General features: G+C 38.9%; 1 long non-coding RNA gene across 1 annotated transcript in view; it reads right to left on the bottom strand.

Annotated features, from left to right (window-relative positions):
• LOC131191847 (uncharacterized) overlaps positions 1–16684 on the bottom strand; it is a 42724-nt gene extending 26040 nt beyond the window's left edge. Inside the window, exons 1-2 of the long non-coding RNA XR_009153585.1 lie at positions 16653–16684; positions 16389–16444 (exon numbers count right to left, since the gene is read on the bottom strand). This is a non-coding gene — a long non-coding RNA (uncharacterized LOC131191847). The remainder of the gene's footprint in view (positions 1–16388; positions 16445–16652) is intronic.
• Positions 16685–16958: the final 274 nt, after the last annotated feature.

Here is a 16958-nt window from a genome sequence, read left to right as displayed (position 1 = left end):
TGGCTTGGTGGGTGTGGTAGGGGAAGAATACTGCAAAATCTCCATTCCCTCCCCACTCTTGGGGGAAGGATATTGCAAAATCTCCATTACCACCTCATTCTGGGGCCAGGCAGAGGTGGTATTTGTTGGTTCTCCGAACTATTCAAAATGTCCACTACCGGTTCTCCAGAACCTGTCAGAACCTGCTGGATTTCACCCCTGTGTACAAGTTACAATCAACCTCAACAATATGAATAACAATCTTAAGTCAGAGACTTGTTGGCAGACAACTACTTCAACAAGTGCAATGGTCACCAACTGGTGGTCCACGAGAAAATTTTGGTGGTCTGCAGAAAAATTATTTGCATTTCTAATATTGCACTAAATCAGGGGTCCTCAAACTATGACCCCTGGGATGGATAAGTGCAATGAACGTTTGTGTTGCTGCAGGGAGTCTCCCCCTTTGAGGTCTTTTTGTGCAGGTCGGACAAGGGCAGAAATTCCAACTTGGGGTCTGCTTTGGCCTCCTGGTGCAGGGCTTTGGGTGAAGGCTGGAGGAAGTGCCATTGGTGGGAAAGACCTTTTTCCAGTGGGACTGCATCATGGCCTGGAACTGGCTGACCATCTCAGCCCATTGAACCTCCAGGCGCCGGTACCTGGCCTTGCACTCCCGCAGCTCTTCCTTCTACTTGAAAAGCCTATCCTCGTAGTCCTCAGTGAGGTACTTCTGCTCGGTCAGATCCAATTTGAATTGAGCCATTTTGCCAACTCTTTCTCGTGGTGGCTGCTTAGCTCCAACAACTGCTGTTCTTACCTAGGCTTCCTTAGAAATTAAACAGCACATATGTTCATAATAATGTGGTATAAATGTGATAAGGTTAAAAAGTTTTGGCAACAATTGGAGAAAATGATATTTGAAATGATGGGGAAAGTAATAACATTGAGAGTGGAAACTATATTATTGTTGGTAATTAAGGAAATAGAATTAACAAAATATGAAAAAGAATTGATTAGAATTATGATTATAATAGGTAGAATTATAATAGCTAGATATTGGAAACTAGATGTGATTTTTAGAATAGAAGAGTGGAATTCTGAAATGTGGAAATTAGCTTTAAATGATAAAATGACATGTGATATTAAAATTAGAAGTGGTGTGTATAAAGAAGATATTTTCTGGAAGATTTGGAAACCATTCATGACTATGCGCTTGGAAAATTGGACACCTCGGTACCTGTACCTCGAGAACGTGGATTTTGGCAATCATGAGGACATATCCGAAGACCCAAATCTTCCTTTTTTTATGTATAGCACAAGGGTGGAATAATGTATTTTCTTTTCTGTTTGTAATGTTAGAAAAAAGTAATAAAAAAAAAAAAGAAAGAAATTAAACAGCACAAACCTAGTCCCAGCAAACCTCTTTAACTCATACGGCTTTAAATTACTTTTATTTACAGTCTACAAGGATTTCATAGGAAGGTTATCAACACCCACCTATCTCACATGGAACTAATTTCCAGATGCAGGGCAAGCCCTAACTTGGCATAGAGTCAGAAACAGAAGCTTCAAATCTTGAATTGGCCAGATGAACTAACTGCTTCCTGCAAAAGCTCAGGTCCCGTTCGCTTCTCTTTTATGTCTTATGGGAGGGGCCAATCATCTCTAAGCCTTACTCCCAAGTCAACCCTGTTTCCTTAATTGTTCCTGTCTCATGGCAGCTCTGCGCATGTGCACACTAGGAACAGGCTCAAACTGTTCTTCTGCCTCGCTGATGTCAGACTCCGGAGACTCTGGCAGCAGCAAAGAACTACCAGATGGCCTTGGCCCAGGGGTGAAATCCAGCAGGTTCTAACAGGTTCTGGAGAACTAGTAGCAGAAATTCTGAGTAGTTTGGAGAACTGGCAAATACCACCTCAGGCTGGCCCCAGAGTGGGGTGGGAATGGAGATTTTGCAGTATCCTTCCCCTGGAGTGGGGTAGGAATGGAGATTTTGCAATATCCTTCCCCTGCCATGCCCACCAAGCCATGCCCACAGAACCAGTATGGAAAAAATTTGGATTTCACCCCTGCCTTGGCTCCCACTCTGTCTCCAACTCAGAGCCATCGTCTGAGCCTTCCCCAGACTCCAGGACTGGCCCATGTTTCTTCCCAACCTCCTCACTGTCCGAATCTGCTGCCAACTCTACTGGCCGCTGGCGGGCCACAACAACTGCTTCCTATTAGGGCTCTAAGAAGCCTGGGAGGCAAGGAGTTGGCCATGCCCACCCAGTCACATGACCACCTAGCCATGCCTACCAGCCAGTCATTAGGCAGTTCATATTAGTGGTCTGTGGGATTTAAATCTGTGGGATTTAGTGGTCCCTGAGGTCCAAAAGTTTGGTGACCCCTGAACTAGTGCATATTTTTCCAAAACTAGAAGTCTTGAGAACTTAAATACCAGGGCCACTGTCTGAGATTCAGATTCCTTTGGGCAGGGTGAAGCTGGTAGTTCATGTAAAGAAGGAAGGTACCCTTCCACACTTCTATGGATGCCCAAAAATGCATGAGCCCAACATATCTCCTAATCCAATTGTATTATCAGGGATGCCAACGTACAATATAACAAAAGAACTTAGCTTGGACGTCTACTTCTCATCAGGAGGTAAACAATACCCCAATCAAAGAGCTAAGAATACAGACAAACAAACTAATAGTAAATAACAGTCTGATCAAGGAACCACTAAGACCACTCCCATCAACACTGACAAGTATAGCCTCTAGTCTAGTATATATAATAAGAATAAATCCCACTCCCTTCTAGCACTAATGATGTTCTCTGGTTTGGTAATATAATATCTGCAAGCAAATAACCAAGTTGAGAGAGCACTAAGGGCCTCACAGTTCATCAATGAGCTACAAATATTCTCTTCTATTAGAATTATGAAAATCAATCCATGTTAATCAAGTGTTCCGTTACCAAAGTAACAACTCAGCTTCCTGCAAAAGGAGCTGTGTGAGAATATTATTCAGACAAGTACAAACAAACTGCAGCAACCCGGAACACCAGAAAAAAGAAACAGACCACCTGTTTATCATCTTTGACCAAAACATATCAAAAAGTGCTCAACCACTGTAGCATCACCAACACAAGCTATGAAAAGAATAAAACTGCCATACATAGAAAACACTGCAGAAAACAACAAGAGAGTTTATAATTACATGGCATCACCAGAGGGTACAAACCAACCAAAGGGCTCCAACATATCTTAAGTAAATCAAAACCCCAATAACTCAGGAAGAAAATATAGTATTAAAGTAACTGCAATTGAAATAGTGTAGGAGAATCAGGCAGAAAACTAGCAGAGAATATCCAGGAACACCAACCAGCAGTCAGAAGATACAATGGAAACCTCATATTTTCACAATTCATTGAAGACTCGACCATAGTTTCAACTGGAAACTGTGAGCATTCTAGACCAAACCAAATCCGGTTTGGTTTGTAACGGGCCTCTGTGGCTCAGACTGGTAAAACAGTCTGTTATTAACAGCAGCTGCTTGCAATTACTGCAGGTTCAAGCCCCACCAGGCCCAAGGTTGACTCAGCCTTCCATCCTTTATAAGGTAGGTAAAATGAGGACCCAAATTGTTGGGGGCAATAAGTTGACCTTGTATATAATATACAAATGGATGAAGACTATTGCTTGACATAGTGTAAGCCGCCCTGAGTCTTTGGAGAAGGGTGGGATATAAATGCAAATAAAAAAAAATATCCAAAATTGCTAGGGAATTCCTGGAAGCTTGCCATTCAGACAAATCAGCCACCAATAGACTCATAAAAATAAACTACATTTACACAGTTTTCAAAACGGATAATAATAAATACAAAAAACCGAAGAGAGGAAACAAAAAGACCAGAATACATCCTTGCCAATATCCAACATCCAGAAAATCAGGAATTAGGAACAGATGATCCAGCAGAAAACAGTAACTAATCAAGGAACCACCAAGGAGAAAATCATATTCTTCACTAATATTGGTAGGACAAGCTATAGTATATAGACAGTGATCAAACTCTACACTCAGTAGTCGGTAATGAAATCTCTGCAGACAAGCAACCAAACTCAAAGAATACTAAGGATCTTACAGTCTTTGCTATCTAGACAAAAGCTTGTCTATGCCACAACCCCTACATGGATACCTCCTTCTGCCGCGTTCTTAACTGCAATAAGCCTTTTTGGATCTGTCTTTGATCACATTTATAAACATTTTGCTTGTGAATCAGTGATTTGGCCTAACTTGACAAAGAAAGCCATATATCACTCCCTGTGTGCTTGTGTGTGCACCAGAAGTGGGTTTCAGCAGGTTCTGACCAATTCTGGAGAACCGGTAGCAGAAATTTTGAGTAGTTCAGAGAACCGGTAGTAAAAATTCTGACTGGCCCCGTCCCCATCTATTCTCTGCCTCCCAAGTCCCAGCTGATCGGGAGGAAATGGGGATTTTGCAGTATCCCTCCCTGGATTGGGGAGGGAATGGAGATTTTACAGTATCCTTCCCCTGGAGTAGGGTGGGAATGGAGATTTTACAATATCCTACCCATGCCATGCCCACCAAGCCACACCCACAGAACTGATAATAAAAAATGTTGAAACCCACCACTGGTGTGCACATGTGTGTATAAAGTTTTAAGAGCAGATATTAAAATACAAACTAACATAAAAGGGAAATAGAATGACAAAACCTATTAAAAGTGCCAAAAAATAATACATCTAACAAATATAACAAAGGTAACCTCCATCTTTCTTTTAATACAGAGATGCTAACCACCCAACCACCTCTCTTTTAAGTCTAAAAAACTAATGCCAGTTTATAAAATATTTAAAATACTAAAAAGTATTCATAAATGTCATAAACAGACCAATCTCTCTATGCTGCGTCACCTGCAAAGTAATGGAATCTATCATCAACCAATCCATTACCCTCAACCTAGAAACAAACAACCTACTCTCTAATAAACAATTTGGTTTCAGAAAAATTTATCATGTAACTTACAACTTCTTCACTGCAAAAACATATGGACTACAAATCTTGATTAGGGCAAAGCAATTAGATGCAACTACATAGACTTCTGTAAAGCTTTCAACTTAGTAGTACATGATAAACTTCTCCTAAAACTAAAATCCTACGGCATTTCAGGACCCCTCCACAATTGGATAACAGCTTTCCTGTCAAACAGACAACAAGTGGTCAAAATTGGCAATGCTCTATCAAATCCTGTTCCTGTCAAAAGTGGCGTTCCCCAAGGCAGCGTTCTTGAACCAACACTCTTCATATTATACATTAATGATCTCTGTGACCATATTAAAAGTAATTGTGTTCTCTTTGCTGACGATGTCAAACTATTTAACACCACCAACAATACAACTATCCTTCAAAAAGACCTTGATTTGTATCTGAATGGTCTAAAACTTGGCAACTCCAAATCTCAACCAGCAAATGCTCAGTCTTACATATTGGAAAAAAGAACCTAAACACTAAGTACAGGCTTGATGTACATTACCTTACAGATGACCCCCACCCTGTTAAAGACCTTGGAATTTTCATGTCAAATGATCTAAGTGCCAAAGCCCACTGCAACTACATCGCAAAAAAAGGCTTGTAAACCTAATCTTGCATAGCTTCTTCTCCAAAAACACTACACTACTAACCAGAGCATATAAAACATTTGCTAGACCAATTCTTGAATACAGCTCGACTGTCTAGAACCCATACCACATTTCTGACATCAATACAATTGAACGTGTCTAAAAATATTTTACAAGAAGGGTTCTCCACTCCTCTGAATACAACAAAATACCTTATGCCACCAGACTTGAAATCCTGGGTTTAGAAAATTTAGAACTACGCCGCCTTCAACATGACCTGAGTTTAACTCATAGAATCATCTATTACAATGTCCTTCCTGTCGAAGACTACTTCAGCTTCAATTGCAACAATACACGAGCACACAATAGATTTAAGCTTAATGTTAACCACTCCAATCTTGATTGCAGAAAATATGACTTCAGTAACAGAGTTGTTAATGCTTGGAATAAACTACCTGACTCTGTGGTCTCTTCCCAAAATCCCAAAGCTTCAACCAAACGTGCCTACCGTTCCTGTCCTATTGTTTTTCTTTTCTTCTTCGTATACATACATATATATATACATATACCGTATATACTCGAGTATAAGCCGAGTTTTTCAGCACGTTTTTTGTGCTGAAAAACGTCCCCTCGGCTTATACTCGAGTATATACGGCTTATACTTGAGGTTTTTTTTTTCTTCTTTTTTTCACATTATACCGGATGGTGCAAACTTGGTGGGCTTTTGCATTAGCGCGGGGAAGCCCTGCCGGTGCAGTGAGAGGGCGGGGCGGGGGAGCCGCCAGCCTTCTCGGCTGAGGGAGGGAGGCTTTCCCTGACCGGTAGCTGCCTCATTTCCCTCCCTCGGCTTATACTCGAGTCCCCAGTTTACCCCAGTTTTTTGGGGTAAAATTGGGGACCTCGGCTTATACTCGGATCGGCTTATATTCGAGTATATACGGTATATACATACATACATACATATATATATATATATATATATATATATATATATATATATATACTTATACCTTTATATACTATATAACCTTTCTGTATGATAGTTACATATATTGTTGTGACAAAATAAAATAAAAAAAATAAAATAAAATAAAAACTGTCTACTATTGACCTCACCCCATTTCTAAGAGGTCTGTAAGGGGCGTGCATAAGAGCACAAGCGTTCCTACCATTCCTGTCCTATTGTTTTCTTTCGTTATATCCAATTAATATAGTTATTACATACTCATACATATGCTTATATATTGTATAATTATTTCATGCTTATGCTTATATATACTGTGTGACAAAATAAATAAATAAATAAATGTTCTTTCCTTAATTTCATCTAAAAGATGGCAAGTTATCAAATGGAAAATAACCTTGTATTTAAAAAAGCTATAATATCTCTGCAGTCAACTCCAGCGTAATCTAAAACCCAAAGTCAAAAGATTATTCTTTTTATCCTGTAAGAAATCTATCAATGGCCTCCAGGTTGTGTGAAATCTAATCAAATTATTGTCTCTAAGCCAAGCCAGAGTAGCAATTTTCAAGTGCAGAATTGCATTTATAATACAGTTCACAGGCTTTGTTTGTCCTGCTTGTTTTGTTTCCTTCTAAACATGAAATTCTCAGTAATAAATCCGTGGCAAGGTTTAGAAAAGGATAAATATGACATTCAGGGGAAGATGAGATATTCCTATGTAAATTGAAATCATTCACAAAGCAGAGTCCTTCACTTCTTCCTCCACAATGCAGCGGCTATAAAAGGGTCAGCTTATAGTGAAAAAAAAAGCAGTCACAAGAATCCAGCGGTATTCAGATGCAAATCAGAATCAAGGCCCTGTAGCCAAGTGACTTAATATAAGTGTGCAGCTAATTTAAGGAAGAAGCAGGTTGATGGAAAGAAGATGGCATTATGTTTAAGGAATGTTGAGACTTTTATTCTTCCCCAGCCTCTTCTGTACTTCTGATTTAAATTGCCTCACACATCGCTGCTGCATTCGCTTTTTAGTTCCTTTGTTCTTCCCTTTAAAACAGATAATTCTTCATGCAGAGTCCCGAGCTAGCTCCTCTTGGCTTTTCAGAATATCACAATTTTTAAAAGAGATACCAACTCTCATTAAGGATGAAATTTAGTAAGACTTTTCCATTTAGAGTCAGGGTACAATTTTAATTGCATCAAGATGATCTTAAATTGACACCTTTGTGTAAAGGTTTGGTGGCTTGCACTTTAAAAGCAAGCTAGCAGTAATCATTAGGTGCTAACCTGTTAAGACTGCATCATTCTCAATAAGCATAGTAGATCATCCCAGCCCTTCCCAGTCCACTTTTTCTAGATTTAGCTCAGGGGTGAAATCTAAAAATTTTCCCTACCGGTTCTGTGGGCGTGGCTTAATTGGTGGTTGTGGCTTGGTGGTCAGGTGACTGAATGGGCACGGTCAATAATAATAAATTATAAAAATAATAAAGTATACAAAACTTGGGAGGCACTGGTCTACCTTCTTTAAAAATAGAGGCCCCGGTCTACCAATTGCCTTTTACTGAGAGCCACTGGTCTACCAAGTGCCTTTTTTTTGGCAGGCGCCAGTTTACCTTCTTTTAAAATAGAGGCACTGGTCTACTAGCTGCCTACAGCGCTGATCAGCTGTAGTGCGGCGCGGCAGTCATTTAAGGCCGTTTGCAGCTATATCACCACCGAGTGCTTTAGGGACAGAGAAGAGGAACAGCGAGGCGTGGGCGGTGGGGGGGGAAGGATTTTTGCTACCGGTTCTCTGAACTACCTGCCCCCATCGCTACCGGATCACGCGATCCGGTCCAAAGCGGAAGCATTTCACCCCGACCTACATCTGGAAAAGTGATATAGAGAAAACTATTTCCTTAAATCCTTCTTCTGTCTTCCATATTTCTAATTATAGCTTGGCTTAGAGACAGGGAGAGTCTAATAAAGAGGAGAACAAAAATCATATTTCCACCTTCTTAGTCCATTTATAATAGCAACAGCTAATACCATGAAAGTATGTCCAAGCAAAACTTCCCAATCTTCACTTAAAACAACTCCCTTGAATGTTTAAATGAAAGCTGACAGATTTGAAGCTTTGTCACACTGGAGATTGCACTTAAAAAGTTTTTGAGGGGTGAGGGGCTGTAACAGTTAGTGCAATGATGTCGCATGAGTGTAACTCTTCATTCTTTTTGGAATATGGGTGTGAGCGGCAGTTATAATAAAACATTACATTCTCTTAGGAGCCCCCAACAATATTTGTGAATCACTCCCATCTTCAAAATATGAAAAGCCACGCTGCCATTCCGGTCATAAAGTACAGATAGTCCTTGACCTACAACCAGTTGCTTAGTGACTGTTCAGAGTTATGACGGAACCCTCCCTACCCCCTCCCCAAAAAAGGTACTTACTACCCATTTCTGAAGATCTCATGGCCACACCTCCCATGGTCACATGGCCACATTTCAGCCACTCAGCAACTGGCCTGCATTTACAGTTATTTTCAGTGTCCTGCTGTCATGTGACCATGATTTACAATGTTTTTGCCAAAAAATGACATTTATTCCTGGATTTTGGCAAAAGCACCCCATTGTGAACAATGAGTTCACTTAATGACTGCAGATTCACTTAACAACCACCACAAAAAGGTCATTAAAATGGGGTTGATCACCTGATGACCCACTTTATAACCATCACAACTGACCATAATAAGCAGGCTCCATTGCAGTCATAAGTTGAGGATTACTTGTACTGATGCTACAGAAACAAATGTCATGGGGTCCATAAAGGCACTGACTTTTTTTTCACCCAGATAGAAATGATTGTCTGCTGAAATGTGCTAAGCCAAGAAAAGGATTTCATGAAGTGATTCTATGAAGTTAACCATGCTGCCCAAGGAAACTCCTGTTTTTATCCGCACCACCATTTTGTAGAAATGACTAGGATGACAGAAAGGCATTGGCCCAATTGGCTTCATAGTTAACCGGAGATTTAAACCAAGGTCCTAACTTGATCTTTTAACCATCACAACAAACTGGATCCTTAGAGATGTCCAGAAATTGTTAAGAATAGAAGCAAAAATATATTCTCCAGAATGTTCCAAAGGATGTAAATGTAATTTCTCCTCTATTTTTGTATCACCCCATCACTCCAAAATACAGGATGATCTCATTCCTAACTAGCTTTTATATTTGCAATTGCTTTGCTCACTCTGACCTTTTCAAATCCTTAGATCAATTGTCCCCAAGTTGATATTCCCCAAATATATTGACTATAACATTCATCATATTGGACTATGTGGCTGGGATGATAGGAATAATTGCTCATCATAGAATTGTAATCCAACACAAATCAAGACTAACAAATAGGAAAAGGCTCTAATTTAAATTGTTGATTTAATGTTCCTTACCTCTCACCTTATTCTCATTTTCTCTTCTGTCCAATTTTAATAAAATTAACTAACACCATTATACCCATTGATTATAAAAGTAGCTACATTTGTCATCAAAGACTTTCCTAGAAATGTCCTTCTGTATTTAATGGCCACATTACGAAAAAAACATCCATGGTGACATTGTGGCCTGATTAAGGATAGATACATACTCATGCCATATCCTCTATATTGAAGGACATGTAGGCATATGCTACATCTCCTGACTGGTATAGAAGAAACGTTGAGTCTTAATCAGGATTTGTTTTCCTTTTAGCCTTCCTTTTATCTTAATTTGTTTTTCTGCGTATGTTTGCTACTCTGGTATTCATTTTGACTGGTTTCTAATTTCCTATCTTTGTCATCAGTATCCTGGGAGGCTGCAAGCAGAGATTTGTTTCTCTTATTATTTAGTGGAACATTTTGCACATTCATCAGCATTATATGAATATATATTGCTATTTGTTTGGACTTGTGCCCAGATGTTGTTGTTGTATATTAATCTGGGCAAATGACCAACTTGTGCTTGCATTTATAAGATAAAAAACATAATTTAATCAAGGATTGCTTACAAAATGGTGTTATATTTCTTGCAGAAGAATCCTGATCTCTTCACTACCTTCAGGTATCTGAGTGCTTTCAAGGTGAAAATTAATTCTGCCTCCAATCTTAACTCCACCGAAGAAGCCAGAGATCAGTGACATAAATAGGATTTGATAAATACTTACATGTAGTGATATCCATTGCTTTAAAATATGTGTTAATGCAATAAAAAAAGCTACCTCTATGATGAGAAATAACAGATAATATTTTTATCAAAACTCTTCAGCTATAACAGACAGAGCAGTAAAGTCACTAACATTTTAAATAATTCCTTCCTTTTCATTGGCAATACCATAAATATTGTGTCACTTGATTTGCTTAACATAAAAGCAATATAATTCATACTATTTGAAATCTCAGCAGGATCATGCATAAAAACCCACTCCTAATTGCAATTCTCATAATCAAAGAGCTGCCAGAAGAAAATGTTTTTGTTCCCTCCTGATAAAGGAGATCAATAGATGGATGGTTATTCTTCTCTCATACTATGATATATTATTCAAATTGAGTATTAAAATTAAATGCAAACTATCCCATTAAATACCCTTAAATGAATTGTGGTTTTCTTATATTGGGTTGAGCATAATCCTGTTGTAGCCTGCCATTTACTCTAATTGGAACTCTGAAATCTCTCTATATTAGCTGACTAGATAATGTGGACTTTAATTCATGATAAAAGAAAGTTTTAAAACCCTCCCAAATAAGACTTGTGTAATTGAACATAACCCTACCATAATCAACTCCTAGCTGTACTTAGAAGGATATTAACTACAGGCTACCATTAAACCATAGCTCTATATCTCTACTCCATGTATAGGGTTAAAGCAAGAATGTACAATATGAAGTCCTGAAATTTTACCGAATCGTACCTGGAGGAAGCGTTTAAGCCTTCAAGGCCACTCCATGCTCAAAACAGAAATCAAATGTAAAACAGGTCTGTCAGGTGGCTGTCCAGCTTTTACCTGAATACATCGAGTGATTGGGTTCAGCCACCACCTTCCTAATATCAAAGAATAGCCTAGTGACAGGCAATCACTGTCAAATTGCCCTGTTAGGTAGCTTTTCCTATCGTTAACCAAAAACTGCCTTCTCCCCCCCCCCTTTTTTTTTTTTCTTCTAACTTTAGATCTTTATGCTGCATTTTGTCTTTTGGATGAAAGAGAATAGAATATGCTGTTTTTCCAGGTGACACAAAACCTTGATCAGTCTTATCATAACTTCTGTTTCCTTTTCTCAAGGCTAAACAATCACTTCCCTTAGTCTCTCCTAATATGAAGATTTCATTCCATATCAACCTGGTTTATTATTTTTTTAATATATGGTATCCAGAACTGGACAGATTATTGAAAGTAGGAGGTGACCATGGCACTATAACTACATCCTTCGATTAGACTTTTTTCAGTGGCCACCTCACATTCAGCTAAATTCCAAGATCCTTTTTCCATATTTTGTTTTCAGGTGAAGCCTTCCTTCTTCAGTATCTGGGCTTCTGGTTTCTTTTTCCCAGATAATGAACACTGCATTTTCTCTAATAGATTTCTTTATCCTACAGTGAGGTGTCTTCCCTACCCTGTCAAGATTTATTTTAAAAATTGGTGGGGTTTTTTCCCTAGAAAATGCATTTTTATAAGGTCCACCATATTTCAGTTGCAAAAACCTTTGCAAAAATTGCTGCATCATTTTTATATGGCAGCAAAAAGAGAGAGAGAGAAAGGGCTTTTTATTGCCATCCCCAAAAAAAAATCCAGCTCAAACATTGCAACCCTTTAAAAGAAGTTTCTCAAACCTAGAATTCAGATTGCAAAGGATTTCAGTCAGGATGTCATTAGTTTGCTTTTCTCTGACGCCACCACAAGAAATCAAGCACAGCTAACCTTTGCCCAAACATATCCTGTAAAATTACCAGAATGAAAGATTCTTCTTCTTCTTATCCTATCAGGCCAAAAGGACAGGATGAGGTTTCCGGTGGGGGTTGCTTATTCACCCTTCACTGAAACTGAGCTAAGAAAGCAAACAGCTGACTATGTTGTCTATAAAAAAGCTTGTGATGCTATGCAGCCTTATAGAAAGAGCTGAAAAAGAGGAATCTGGTGGACTGTTAATATACAACAGGCATATAAATATACAATAGGAATACCACGGATCTCTAAAGACCTCCTTCCAAATAAACTGAACTGATGGTACTCCGAAAGTTTCACACAACTCAGAAGGTGGATAAAAGTGCATGCATAAAATCCTTGATTTAAAACAATTCATTTAGTGATTGTTCAAAGTTACAATGGCACTGAAAAATGTGACTTACGGCCATTTTTTCAGACGTATGACCATTGCAGCAGTCCCATGGTCACCTGATCAAAATTCAGATGCTTGGCAACTGGTTCGTATTTATGACGGTTGCAGTGTCCTGGGGTCCCAGCTTTTTGCAACCTTCTGACAAGCAAAGTCAATGGGGGTTCACTCAACAACTGTGTTACTAATTTAACAACTGCAATGATTCACTTAACAGCAGTAGCTGCAAAAACTGATCGAGTTAACAGAAATGGCTAAATTGACTGTTTTGATTAAAGAAAAAAACACAAATACCTTTATTTCTACTTGGAAATCACTGCTGGACTTGGTGCTTGAGGTGGAAAGAAATAAAACTTTGATTTTGGGTTTTATCAATTAAATAGATTTGTTGTTATAGAAATGGCTGATTTATATTATTATGTAAAAGTAAAAAGTTGAGGGTGGATGTTAATCAGTGGTGGTATTGAGCTGGTTCTACCCGGTTTTGGGAAAACTGATAGTGGCGGCAGTGAGAGGCTCCATCCATCTGTCCGGATGTCATCATGGACGCTCTGCGCATGTGCAGAAGACTCTGTACATGTGCAGTGGTGGCGTGCACACTCACATTTGCGAACCACTAGTAAAGGTAAGTGAATACCACTACTGATGTTAATGCCTTATTTTACTACACCAAAGGAGTCGGAAGTCAATGCCTTTTTTTTCTTTTCCCCTTGCTTTCTTCCACTACCCAATTTATTTATTTATTTATTTATTTGTTTGTTTATTTATTTATTTAATCATATTTTTATACCGCCCTATCTCCCGAGGGACTCAGGGCGGTTTACAGCCAAGTAAAATATACACATAAATACAAGTTAAAACCCAATTTAAAAAACTTATTAAATACGGCCGAATATTAAAACTCCAATAAAATAGTAAAACCCCATTAAAACCAAATTTAAAATTTAAAATTCTAGTCCAGTCCTGCGCAGATAAAAAGATGTGTCTTAAGCTCGCGGCGAAAGGTTCGAAGGTCAGGAAGTTGGCGAAGTCCTGGGGGAAGTTCGGAAGTTTGTTCCAGAGGGTGGGAGCCCCCACAGAAAAGGCCCTTCCCCTGGGCGCACTGCCTGGCTGACGGCACCCTGAGGAGTCCCTCCCTGTGAGAGCGTACGGGTCGGTTCCCTTTTCCTTTCTCTAATTTCCCTAATGTTTACTTTTGTATTCTCTTTGTATGTCTTATTATAAACTAATAAAAACTATAGATTAAAAAAAAACCAGTAGCAAGAAAAGTTATACAATGGGGTAAAACTGACCTAGCAAATGTTTCACTTAGCAACATAAATTTTGGGCTTCATTGTGGTCATAAGTTGAGGACTATCTGTAATAATATTCACATTCACTGCTTCCTTATACTTGTGTGTTTAAATAAATTGTACTCTCATTTCTTTTAAATTTTGCATTAGCATGATTTTTTAAAATTATTATTCAGTTGGCTTGTTTGACAGATGAAGCTGTCAGAAAGCAAGTGCTTAGAGAATGGATTGATGGGCATGAGTGTATCTTTTGTATTGCCATCTCAAAATAATATTATTCATAATAAAATGCCCAGAATAGCCTCTACAGTCATTTTCACATAGGATTTTCATATCCGAATCCTGTGATCATAATTTGATGAAAAGGCATTGTCATGGGATATAAATAGTTATTTACCAAAAGGGTTACAGTGATCTATTGTACTCATCATTGGTTTGAATATGTCATATAAATGCCCCTTCAGAGTATTTGTCACATTTAATGGATGTGATAATATTGGCTTGTGTTAATAGAGGACAAGGGCATTTATGATTTCTACATTATAATGCAAAACACTTGATTAACTGACTTCTGGTTCTGAACTCTTTGATCTGACAAGTTTGGCACAGAGCATCCCAATTCTCCAGTTACCAGTTCATAATCCTTGGGTTAATGGGGTTGAGATCATCATCATCATCATTATCATCATCCATCATTTCCAGTCTGACTCCTAGTACCTCTGGGTAGTTTCCAAATTGTTTAAAATAGAAGAAAAAAGAACAAGAAGGAAAAAAAGAACAAGAAACAAAAGAAGGATAGAGATGGGAAGATGACAAAACAAGATGGGAACAAAGGAAAACATTCCAGGTTCAACAGAGGTTCAGTCATCCTCACCAAAGGCCTGGGCAAAGAGCCAGGACTTCAAGGCCCTTCAAAACACCAGCAGAGTGGGAGCTGTTCAAATTTCAAGAGCAACCTTCTTCCAGGTGCTGCTACAGAGAAGGTGAGCTTCCAGGGTTCCCATAGATCAGTGGTAGTCAACCTGGTCCCTACTGCCCACTAGTGGGCATTCCAGCTTTCATGGTGGGCGGTAAGGGTTTTGTCCAATACTGAACACTTTCCTTTTTTTTAATTTAATTGACTTTTTAAAAAAATTTCATAGCATTATTTAAAAAATTTAAATTTTCATTAGGTTTTCATAAAATTCCCTGTGACAATTTAAATTTCTGAAAATATACTATTTGTATTGCCCGCACATAAATTTAGTTCACGTTACATAAGTGAAACTAAATGGCGCTATAGTGCGACCGCAAACAAAAGAGCCTCATCCCAGAATAGCTCACGCATCTTCCCCCGCACCGGTGGATGGTTAGAAAATTTTACTACTAACAGAGATACAAAAGTGGGCGGTAGGTATAAAAAGGTTGACTACCAGATTTCCACAGATGTATTGCTTGATAGAAAGAATGCAGAACTCGCCAAACCTGCCAGACTGAACAAATTACGCAGATAGTAGGGAAAACAGGGAGTCCTCAAGTAATCAGACACTATGGCATTTTGAATTTTACCAGAATCTAAAATTGTACCCGGACAAAAACTGGCAACTACTACAGTTTACTAAACAGAGATATTACATGGGCATACCGAAGTATGACTATGACATCACTGACTATGCCACTGTATTCTGGATAATTTGAATTTTTTGGGTGGTCTTCAAGAATAACCGCATGTACGGCAGATTGCAGTTGTTAAGCAATGAGGTAACTAGGGCAGCAGTGACTGTCTGTAGGGCCTCCTGATCTGGGAAAGGACATGCTTGATGCACCAGGTAAAGCTGTGCAAAGATCTTCCTGGCCATAGCTGCTATCTGCTCATTGAGTCACAGGTAAGATATCTCCAAGTTGAAGTGGCCCAAACATTTGTTCTTGGTAGGATTGAATTGGAGATGGTTTTTCCCCATTCAAATCCTTAGTCTCCAGGCACTGGGACAAAAACTCAGTAATCTCACTTTGTCAGTCCAGAGTTGAAAGATACATTATCTTATATCTTTAGGTTATATTAGGATATATTAGGATATATTAAGTTGAAAGATATACTGTATTGGGTATTATCAATGTGCTGATGATACCAAATCCCAACACATTGATGACCAGGCCCAATGATTTCATGTAGATGTTGAAAAGGTAGGAACAAAGAATAAACTTGGTAGCACCTCACAAAGAAGGCCTAAGGAGCAATCTCTTCCCTCAGCAATAACTGGGACCAGCCCTGAAATAAAGAAAGAAAATCATTGTAAAATGGTACACACACACACACACTATTTCCAAGCCACAGAAGTAGCTCAGACAGCTATTCTGATCAATGGTATCAAAAGCTGCCAAAGATCAAAGTGCACAAAGATAGATGCTGCACCACCATCTTGACTCTACCACCCGTTATCTACAAACATGATCAAGCTTGTCTCAGTATTAAATACCAGCCTGAAACTTATCTGAAATAGGTATAGATAATCCATTTCTTCCAGGGTTCTCATCAGTTGCAGACCAGCCACCTACTGAACAATAGAAAGTCAATTGTTATCAGAATCTGTTCAGTTCAAGATGGCCTATTGAGCAGGTGTGACACCACCTCTCCTAAAAGAGGAGTGATTTCCCCATCCCCTCCATCAACCATAGCACGGACCCAATCATAGGTCACCTTCCTGGCTGTTTTCCAGTAAGCAGTGACTGAATTGACAGCGTTAAGAGCCCCGTCCACATCCTCAGAAATCATTAATTCAAAC

The sequence above is a fragment of the Ahaetulla prasina genome, chromosome 2 (genome assembly GCF_028640845.1).
Source record: "Ahaetulla prasina isolate Xishuangbanna chromosome 2, ASM2864084v1, whole genome shotgun sequence".
NCBI lineage: Eukaryota > Metazoa > Chordata > Lepidosauria > Squamata > Colubridae > Ahaetulla > Ahaetulla prasina.
Note: the sequence above shows the minus strand (reverse complement) of the source record. Positions and strands in the feature narration are given on the sequence as shown.